Source organism: Eurosta solidaginis, chromosome 5 (genome assembly GCF_040869045.1).
Source record: "Eurosta solidaginis isolate ZX-2024a chromosome 5, ASM4086904v1, whole genome shotgun sequence".
NCBI lineage: Eukaryota > Metazoa > Arthropoda > Insecta > Diptera > Tephritidae > Eurosta > Eurosta solidaginis.
Genome location: NC_090323.1, coordinates 159,911,773 through 159,923,366, shown reverse-complemented (window position 1 = coordinate 159,923,366; position 11,594 = coordinate 159,911,773). Strand labels below are relative to the sequence as shown.

General features: G+C 40.2%; 1 long non-coding RNA gene across 3 annotated transcripts; it reads right to left on the bottom strand.

Moving 5' to 3' along the window:
• Positions 1-4,713: 4,713 nt before the first annotated feature.
• LOC137254606 (uncharacterized) lies at positions 4,714-10,845 on the bottom strand. 3 transcript variants are annotated; one of them, XR_010954040.1, is made up of 6 exons: positions 10,551-10,845; positions 10,197-10,497; positions 9,989-10,141; positions 9,781-9,931; positions 5,547-5,931; positions 4,714-5,487 (listed from the first exon to the last, which is right to left on the bottom strand). It is a non-coding gene; the product is annotated as an uncharacterized lncRNA (long non-coding RNA). The 3 variants fall into 3 exon arrangements; XR_010954041.1 differs by having other exon boundaries at positions 9,989-10,131; XR_010954039.1 differs by having other exon boundaries at positions 9,989-10,497.
• Positions 10,846-11,594: the final 749 nt, after the last annotated feature.

The window sequence follows — 11,594 nt, the reverse complement described above, 5'->3', positions numbered from 1 at the left end:
TTAAAATATAATCCAAGAGAAGGTGGAGACGAGGCGTAGCTTCATAGACGCGTATTATGCACAGCATAAGCAATCTTGAGGTGTAGAGAGATCTTAGCTGCATGCTATATTTTGCAGGCGTCTACGAAGCTACGCCGCTTGTGTATCTTGCCTAGGTTCAACTTTTTAGGAGATCTAACATTTTTAATTAATATTGTATGATCTATTATGATCGATTCCTTTATTTTACTTCGATATCGCAAGCAACACGTTGGTGGGCTTCTTCTCTTCTTTTTACATACTTTCCGGAACCGGAAGTCACCAAACCCTGCTCGACACTTCGTGCTGCCAGATTACTATAATTACATTCAGATAACTTATTCTATTACAGCTCGGTCAACCTGACAATCAATCGACCTCGATTGATCCATACAATCCTTAATTTCATCCAAATATTCATAATCAGTACAATCACTTGCAATTTCTTCTTCTAAATACTCATAATCTGTACAATAATCATTTGACATAGAGTCATCAGGACTATCAATGTTGCCTTCCAAATCCACACCTTGACCAGCCTCTAACCACTTCTTCATGCGACTTGAATCAATTACATTATTGTGTGGTATTTGAGTAACTTGAAAATTTTCAATATCTTTAACTACATATCGGTCACAACCCAACTGCTTATGCACTACATATGGCCTTTATACTTAGGGATTAGTTTCTTATTTTGACCCACAGTAGTGTCCACATTTTTTATTACCACCAAATCCCCTATTTTTAATTCTCGTGGCGGTTTATGACTTCGTTCGAAATTGCTCTGATTATGCAACTGAGATTTTTGAATGTTAATATCAGCCTCATTTCTCAACACTTCTAAATTTTCAATGGGCTTAGAGTAAATTTCATGCAAGTATTCGGTTAATTCATCAATTTGCTCCCCCCCTTTGTTCAAAACCAAACATCATTTGGCTGGGAGTCTGCTTAGTTGCACAGTGTACAGTATTATTTATTGCAAACTCCACCCTAGACAACTTCCTTCTCCAATCGGCATGACATATTGGGTCCTTTAGCTTCGATAAAATACTTTTTAACACCCTATTCACTCGTTCTACCTGGCCGTTCGATTGGGGTGAAGCTACTGCATTTAAAATATGACTCACGTTACATTCTTTACAGAAGTTATCAAATTCATTGGAAGTAAATGCTGTTCCCCGATCACTTACGATTCTTCGTGGACGACTGTAATCTACAAAGTACTTTTTAAGTGCACATATACTCTCCTTGGAGCTTGGTCTAACCGCATATAACTTAAAAAACTTCGTAAACCCATCAACGATCACCAATACATGCCTTTGTTTCAATTTTACCGACTCCAATGGTCCAAAGTGGTCAATGTGTAATGTATCAAATGGATCCGGCCTTTTCGGAATACTGTAAAGATTTCGCTCTCTGTTGCTAGGCAAACTAGAATAATATATACACTTCAAGCAATTTCGTATAAATTTATTCAGCTTTCTCCTCATCAAAGGAAACCAATAATGCTTCTGTATTTGATTTGAGCACTTATCTATTCCTTGATGACCATAATTCTCATGTACGGTTCTCAATACGTTTTCCTCCATTTCCGATGGCACATATAACTGCTGGTATCATCCACTAACGCGAAATACTAAACCATTCTCCAACTCATATCCCGACACCTCCCCGCCTTCTAGCTTTTCCTTTAATTCGCGAATATTTCTATCACGCGACTGTGCTATTTGAATATTCAGATCAACCTTATTCTCCCCAATATAACACACCGGTACCTTACTCAAAGCGTCTACATGTGACATCTCATCCCCTCCCCTCTGCTTTACAACGAAATCAAAGTTTGAGAAGTTTAAGGTCCACCGCGCAATACGAGGGTTCACAATTTTTTTTTCCAATGTCAACACCAACGAGTTGCAGTCCGTAACAAGCACAAAAGGAAGCCCGTCCAAAAATGTACGAAACCGCTCCAATGCAATAACAATCGAAAGCGTTTCCAACTCGAAACTATGATATCTCGATTCCGCTTCAGTAGTTGTTTTAGAAAAATATGCAACCGGATGGAGTTTTCTGTCATCCTGCTTTTGTAATAATACCGCTCCATATCCCGAGCACTCGCATCTGTATGCAGCTCGGTTTCACGTTGTGGATCGAATAGACATAACACAGGCGGTTCTGTCAATTTATCTTTCAATGTTGCAAAGCTACTCATACACTCATCTGTCCACTCAAACTTTACATCTTTACGCGTCAACTGATTTAAAGGGGCCGCAATCCGGGAGAAACTTGGGACAAAGCGTCTAAAGTAAGAAAATAAGCCCACACATTGTTTTACCTCTTTTGCATTTTTAGGAATCGGATAATTTTTAATTGCCTTAAGGTGTGCTTCGTTTGGACTTATACCCCTATCATTTACACAATATCCTAAGTATTCAACTTCTTTATATGCAAATCGACACTTTGACAAATTTAATTGCAACCCAGCAGCACTTAATAGATCTACTACTTGCTTCAATATTTCAACATGCTCATCAAACGTTTTGGTAGCTACATTAATGTCATCTAAATACACTACAATCCTACCAGCATCAATAAGTGGTTTTAAAAATTTATTAATTAAGCGCTGGAAAACTGCAGGTGCATTGGTCAGTCCAAATGGCATATAACAATATTCGTATTGGCCCATTGGCGTGACAAAAGCCGTCAGTGGTATGGACTCCTCACTCATTGGTACTTGGTGGAAGCCATCCTTCAAATCAAGAGTACTGAAATACGTTTTTCCTCCTAGATAGCTTAAACAATCTTCAATAAGAGGTAACGGATAGTGATCACGTATTGTTAAACTATTGAGCGCCCGATAGTCCACGCACATTCTCAATGAACCATTCTTTTTTCGTACCAAAACTATGGGCGACGCATAAGGTGACTCACTTTGTCTTATAATACCTTTAGCCAATAATTCATCAATAGTTTTCTGGACCTCAATTTTTTCCTTAAACGATAGCCTCCTCGGACTACTGTACACTGGTGTATCATTTTTCAATTTGATTTTCATCGAATACCCGCTAACAATCGCTCTGCTAGTACTTTTACATTTATTCAATATTATAGCGCGAAGGATATCTGATTCTATTTTATTCAATTTTGGATCTATATTAATATAATCGCTAACATTCTCTTCCTCAGTTGCATCAACAGATAAAATAATTTCATTGCAATCATTTACATCTTTATCGATCAATTTTCCCACATTGATATTATTACGATAACAATTCTCGCTTATCTCTAATTCTGACATCTCTAAGTTTACATTGTTTTGTCTTTCTATGAAAGCAACCTGGCACTCCGGTCTTGTCTTTTCGCGCGAGCGGTCGTACGGGTCATCCTCCACTCAACGTAAATTATCGGGCCTCTTACGTTAAGTGAAAAATTAAAATAGGCCACAAGGTTGGCTGCGGTGCTTCCCTCGGGCGTTTTGGCGGGGTTGGGAGATGCGTTGCCTCCCTGACCTGGAGTTGGGGCGGTTTCGGGTTCTCCTAACAGGAGTCAAAAACTCGTGCATATTTAATAACTGGCGTGGCGCCATTAAAGCCAATTCGCTTTAAATACACACATAATTGATCGTAACGGGTCGTGAAAGACACTTGGCAACAGGCCACTGAAAATAAATGTTCATATACACACATACAAATGAAAAATAAAAATTCTCGAAAATAAACGGGACAATTTAACGGAGTGTATATAATCGATGCTGAAAAAGCATGCTCAATTTACATACTACGCAATGTCATTGCATACATCTAACTGCAAATTTTATTAAAAAAAAAAAACGATCGAAAATACCCTCACTATATACTTAATGTACAGTCATGCATACATGACGAGTGAAGATAAATTTTATAAAATATAACATTAAATACAAAAAAGACAATTACGTGACCATTTTGACAAACCAGTGTGGAGGTGGCTCCTACAATTAAGCAAACCAAGTGCAATCAATAAAGTCATTTCAATCATGCATACATGACGAATGAATATAAATCCGATAAAATATAACATTAAATACAAAAAAGACAATTACGAGACCAATTTGACAAACCGAGGGTGGAGGTTGCTCATGCATACATGAGTGTGAATATAAATCCTATAAAATATAACATTAAATACAAAAAAGACAATTACGAGACCATTTTGACAAACCGAGGGTGGAGGTTGCTCCCATAATGTAAAGCAAACCAACTGCAATCAATCAAGTCATTTTAAGTGTTTACAACAAAAATTAAAAAGACCAAACAAATATAAGCACTGATACTACCAAGTACCCTACAAAAACGCTCCACGTCATTTTACTAGTCATTTTACGGTCATTGTGACTTTCTGCAGCGGTTATATTCATAGTCATTTTTGCATGGGCGGATTAGGTTTTGTGACCAAATTTTCCGTTTCGTTCCTATTAATGTGATCGTGCATTCCGCTCCCACCTATAGGATGTGAGCATAGTACTGTGCTGCTCACACACGTCACAATGCTCGTCAAATGGCGGTCATTTTTCCGTCATTTCACTCTACATTTTCGAGTCATTTGACAATCAATTTTACTGCGGTTTTACCATTTATATAACCGCCATATAACGTGAATTTTACCTGTAGATTTACTTTACCTGGAGCAGCCATATGAATAAAATATGAACCAAAAAAATTGAATTTTCAATATTTATTATTTTCAATATTATTATATATGTACATGAAATTGGAACTTATATTAATCCAGTTCATATAAAACAGAAGAACTTTAATAATAAATAAACTCGCTTAATTGGTTTTTGTTTTCCAATTGAAATCTCTTCTAAGCGAGCAAAAAAATAATATTAAGCTTTAGAAAAAACCCAATTATTTGAATAATCTACAACTTAAAGCTTAGTAGAAATTCAGATCAAGAATATTCAAAGGTGTCGTGGATCCGATTGCTGTCGTAATTGAAGAACTTAAAAATGTACGACTATTAATTGAGTCAGACTTATTATTGTTCTAAATCTAATCATTCAAGCAATAATTCTGCAACCCTTAGCAGGAGTATTGATTGGTTTCAAATCTAATTCCGACAGCAATCGTATCACGACATCCCTTATTATATATGCACATGAAATTGTAACTTAAATTAATACAGTTCATATAAAGAAAAGTAAATACTTTAATAATAAATAAACTCTCTTAATTGGTTTTTGTTTTCCAATTGAAATGTTTTCCTGTGCAAGCACATCGCTAACCTGTGTTGGCAAAAGATATGATTATACTGTCTTCGATAGATAGTCGGACGAGCCGCTACTCGGCGAAGTAGAGATGACCGTTGTGTCGGTGGCAGCTGTTACAACAGCAGTTTCTAACTTTACACCATCCGTACAGTGTGATGAATGCTTCACTGCCTTTTCCAATTGCTTGGTGCCAGCAATTTTTGCTGTTTGTAAAGCTTTAGCTGTAATGCAAATATATAGATGGGTTAAATTGGTTTTCGTATGTTATTCAACAACTCACCCTATACCATCATCACAGCCTCCTCATCGATTTTGAATATGTGTACTGTTTCAGTATTCAGACCCAGTTCGTTTGGTGCAATATTTTCGATTTGATGAATATGTATACTATCCGTTAGGCAGACAATTAGGTGCAATCGATTCATTCATATACTGTGGGTATTTGAGCCGTAGACGCAATGGCAGATATTTTGATTCTTTTTGAAGTGTAACATTTGTAAACAGTTGGGTTTCTCTGCTGTCACCATCACCACTAGAGAGCTTTTGAAGAAACGCTCGACCAAGATAATATGTGAGATTTACACGCATAGATTTCTTCCACCTTTTCACAGTTATTGATGGAGAAAATGCGAAAGCCATATTTACCATCCAATACCGAAATAGAACTGTAGAGGAAGAAACATTTTATAAAATTTAATAAAATCAAAAAAAAAAAAAACGCTTTTTTTGCTATAACTTAAAAAAAATCAGATTCAAACTTCTGCTTAACTTCTACATATCAATAGCTACCTTTACCACCAGGAGTCACTATTGCTTCTACGCCTATGCTATTGTTTCCTACATCGATGAGCTTTGTAATAAAATAAACAGCTATCTCCCCAATCTCTCCAGTTTTGTCGCCTCGCGAAACCTGATATTGTCACCAACCAAATCATCGGTGACCTTATTTAAAACATGACCGCGCCAAATGTCGACCATATGGCATTACCCTACCGACTGTCTTACACCCTAAAATTTTGGGTGTGACTTTCGATCAGGATCTACATCTTGGAGAACATGCACTAGCAATTGTAACGAAAATCGTCGTTGGTGTGAGGGCTTAGCCGATCTCCATAGCGCCTGACTATGAGGAGGAGCTGTTTAGGACTGGTATCTACGCCGTTTCGCCTCATAGGAGGGCGGCGGGATGTCGGTGACCAAGAACTGCCAACCCCCTAATCCAGGGTGTTATGCGGACCGTGCCTATTGGACGATTTGTAGCCAGGGGATAAATTCGGCTGTATTTGAACGGAGCCTTCCCGATACCGGACCGGCCTTGCCACAGTAAGGGGCGCTGCTATGGCTGACGGTTCTTTCCCCGTATATAACGTATATAATACTGGACCGCTGAGCCCGCCTTGTCGGGCTGGTGGTCGTACGACCAAGATGAACGACTCATTACCTAATTTTCATAAGGACGATGATAAGAAGAGGACTGAGCCGCAAGCCAAGGACGACAAATACGTATTAAGCGATGCGTCGGACTCGGGGAGCGAGAGTAGTGCTGATTCAATGAACTCCGTGTTGGAGAAGCACACAAATGAAAAAGGAGAAGAGTGGAGAAGGGTACGGAGCAAAGAGCACTCTCAAAGTACCGTGCACAACTAAGAATTGTACAACGCTTGGGAGCTGTGGTGGACCCAACAGAAGAGGAGATCGAGCGTTTGGCATGGGCTCATGAGGCGGTAGAAGTAGGTCGAAGGCAGTTCAAAAGGTTTGCTGCGGGAAATCCTCGGTTCTGCAACCGGTATGAGAAGGAAGAAGCGTCGAATGGCAGAATGAAAAGGCAACGTTCGGCGGAAGGCGACAAGCCTGCTTTCAAGAAGCAGAAAGGGCCCAGTCCCAGAGCCGCGACGCAGGGCAGTCCCATAGACAAGACAAGTAGGCCCAAAGCTGTAAGACAGATGGGCCCCAATAGCGAGGTAGCAACTACCTCGAAGGCTGCGAGTCAGAGGGAAGTTCCAACTATGGAAGTAGGAGATAAGCCAAAGGGAGATAACGCTAAGACTCCGACTTTCTCGGAGGTGCTAAAGGGAGCTAAGACTCCGGCTTTCTCGGAGGTGCCAAAGGGAAATAACACTAAGACGCCGGCTTTTCCCGAGAAGATGAGTGATGTGGCAAAGCAGTCACTGACTGTGGCGCTGGTTGATCGTAGCAGTCCTTTCGAACAGATGACTAGTGAAAGGTGGAGATCTGTAGAAAAGGAGCTTATTAGCTTAATGCTTAAGATGATGCGGGAATAACCAAGTAAGCTCCTTCCAACCTTTGATTCGGGGGATGGTATAATGGTATGAAGATGATAGCGTGCGACAACATCGCGAGCTTGCGGTGGCTGGAGGAAGTGGTTCCAAACCTCCAAAGGCAGGGCACGAACGCGCTTTTTGAGATGGTGGATAAAGCGCAAATCCCCAAGGTACCAAAAGTTAAGGTATGGATACCATGCGTGATGAAGTCGGAGGACACACTGCGACTTTTGCAGAATCAGAATCCGAACATACCGACACAGGATTGGAAGGCTGTATCTCGGCCTACGGAGGAAGGTCAGTATACATCTTCCAAATAAACGAGCAGGCGTAGGATATATTGTACGCGCAGCTTGGAAAAATGTCCTTAGGTACAGGCAAAATTTATATGCGACTCAGAAAAAGAAGTCGCGGGTATTAAAGTCCTAACATGCTGGACGTGGGCGAAGTCGAAAAGGACCTCAAAAGCCTAAGGGAAAAAAGACAGGTGGAGGTAGCCCACGTCACTCCGAATGTGTTAGAAGGGGACCAACAGCCAGATAGTGCTGTGAGTCGCACAGAGGAACACCCGGCACAACAGGTACAAGAGGCTGAAGGGAGCTTCGAACACTTTAAACCAAAAGGGATAGGGGAGGACGACGACGTCACGATGAAGGTGCTGGTGGGGGACAAGCAGCTCATTGGTGCTGCGAGTCTTACAGATAAACCTCCAACACAGTAAAGTGGCGTCGATCGAACTCGTCCTCCTAACGCGCTGATCCAGGAGCCGTGGCTTCCATCGGGAGGAAAGGTTTCTGGACTTAGCGCGCGCGGATTTGGCGTTTACTATGCGCAAACGGAAGGACGGGTGCGAGCTGTAGTAATGGTAAGGAAACAGCTGCATTCATATATGCTGCCTAATTACACTACTGAGGACCTCGTAGTGGTGGTGAAATCGCCGGGCTCAGATGGTACATGTCCGGCCATGCTACAAGTTTCAAGTAGGGCGGTCGTGGGATGGCTTAAAATAATATTCGATGGGTGCATAAACTGAATCATGTACCGCGCTCTTGGAGAACTGCTCGTGTAGCTTTCCTACCAAAGGCGGGGAAGATCGGTCACGTGTATCCCAAAGATTATAGACCCAATAGCTTACCATAATTTCTGCTCAAAACCTTTGAGAGGCTGATAGATGTGTACATAAAGTCCAACGTGGATGAAAAGCTGCTCTCCACAACACAACAGGCATACACCAAAGGCAAGTCAGTAGACACCGCATTGCATAGGGTGGTAATAAGCATAGAAAAAGCCCTGGAATATAAGGAATATGCTCTAGAAGTCTTCTTAAGCATTGCCGGGGCTTTCTAAATGGGCGATTATTGATGGTCTTAATTACGTTAAAGTACATCCAGCCTTACCCAGATGGATCGACTACATGTTAAACTGCAGTAAGATTACATCGCAATGGGGATTGTACGCGGCCACGAAATTAGTGGACAGGGGCACTCCGCAGGGAGGGGTGCTATCACCTCTGCTGTGGACGCTGGTCATTAACCAACTGCTTAGGGGATTCTACGAGGGACCAGAAAAACTTACGGTTTACGCAGATGACGTTGCATATGGTCTTGTTTACAAAGAGGTACAAGGTCCCTAATTGGACCAGGCCTAAGTTAGGAGGGGCGACCCTACGGGAGAAACCTTGCACAAAATATCTAGGAATGATCCTAGACAGTAAGTTGTCATGGAAGCTCAACGTGGAGGAGAGGGTGAGGAAGGCTTCAACGGCACTTTATGCATGTAAAAGAATGCAAAAGAACCGGCATATACGATCAGAAGGCACTCGATGACGATGCCTCAAAACTAACAACCAAAAGCAATAATTATCATTTCACTGACACAAATTTTATAGTTTTTTTTTTCGGGATTTGGACACAATGTTGTTGTTGTTTTTGTAGCGATAAGGTTGCTCCCCGAAGGCTTTGGGGAGTGTTATCGATGTGATGTTCCTTTAGCCGGATACAGATCCGGTACGCTCCGGTAACACAGCACCATTAAAGTGCAAGCCCGACCATCTCGGGAACGATTTATGTGGCCACATTAAACCTTCAGGCCATCAAGTGTCAAGTGATAAGTTGCCATTGTTTAACATAGTGCAAATACACTAGCGATTCGTCTCTGATCCGCATCGAAAGTTCGTTTCGTAATAGAGAATGAGGCCCTAAGATTTTTTTTTCAATTTGTATTTTGACTTACCAGCAACAACAGAATCATGTTTAATTGTACGCCGCACAAGCATTATAGCATCATGTAACGAAGCTCTGTTTCTTCCAAAAATTGTTCAACACTGCCACGTAAAATCAATGTACTTGTTCTAGCATAAACGCAACCTTTAAATAATTATAAACTATAAAAATGAAATTAATGTCAAATCTTGGAAAATGTTGAAACGTTCACCACCAACCAGACGTTCTTCAAAGTAATCACATTGACCCAAAACACTTGAATTAATATCATTAGCTGTAGTCATAAAAGCACCACCACAAGCTTTCATTCTACGTTTCTAATCTTCTTCTGGTACACGAACAGCACAGTACATATCACAATCTGCAAAATACTGTGTAGCAACATCACCAATTGGTAATTTAGAAAACACAACATTGGCGTCTTACTTAGCTAGTTTATTCTACAGAATACGCCATTCAACAACAACAATCATCAACAATTTTCTGATACTCTTGGACATTGGAGGACATTGTCGTGGCAGATCATTTTTCCAATAAAGCACTTTGTTGCTCCTTTGATTGGCGCTTCGACATGTACAGCCATGTCATATTTTAGCATGCATAATTGTAATGCTTTACGTATAGCTTTAATAATGATACGTGCATGCACGCCTTCCTCAACATCTGGCTTAACTTGTTTTAAGATTTCACATGCTTAAAATGCTACTGAAGTGGTGCCATCGCCGACCTGATAAGAGAAACATTTTTATTCTACACATTCTAATATAACAAAAAACTTACCTCAGCATTTTGAAATTTGGCGATGTCTACTAGAGTTTTACGGCTGGATTCACAATATCCAATAGTTTCATAATGGTTGCCCCATCATTTCAAATTGTGGCCTTACCACTGGAATCAACAATATGCTTGTCCATACTACGTGAACCCAATGTAGTGCGTACAGTGCCACAATTGAATGCGAGGGATTGATGTTGGATATGAGTTGAGGTTTACCATGAGAGCTATTGGTACCCATGCATTTTTTACACAAATACTCATGTACCTAATACAAGTTCAGGACGTTCATATTTATCGACACGCTGTCCCGTATGTAAATTGCATGCACAAAAATGGTACTATATTTTGACATAGGATAAGTCTATGTATTTCACCAACCAAAAGTTGTGAACCTAGTTTTGGTCACAAAGCTCTTGGTTCTAGCATTATGTTGTTGATTGTAATGAAATAAAATGTATAGTGCAGTTAGGTTTTAGTAAGAAACGGTTCAAAATTTGCGTTCTGGTGTTGCCGAATGCTTACTTTTTTCCTTAACGTTTAAACTTCATATCAGAGCCTAGATTCAGTAAGTGTGAGTTTTGATCCCAGGCCTTAGGGATTCTGCTAGCACCTACGGGAATAATTTTATACCAAAAATTTCATCCGAAATCAAATCTCTTTTGCATTTGCTTCCTTCTGTCTTCGAGTTAAAATACTTTTTGTGTCAAGATACTTAGTTTTCAATTACCTTGCGTGGCCTAACACCACAATAGTCCTGGAACTCCTTGAACTCATTGAGCTGGGTGAGAAAGATTTAAATATCAACGTGCCAAACGAGAAGTAATGCATAGAATTTCTTCGTATAAGTTTTGAAAGCGTTAGACTCACGGCAGAGTGCTCGCTATAAGCTATGCTAGACGAGAAGCAATTTTTATTTTCATATATTTTACATAGTGTTGCATAACCGATCGAATTTTCTAGCCGTTATTAATATTATTATAAAAGAAGAGTTTTTTTTTTTGATTAGTCGGTTATTTCATCAACAATTAACGACAATGTGTTTGCCAA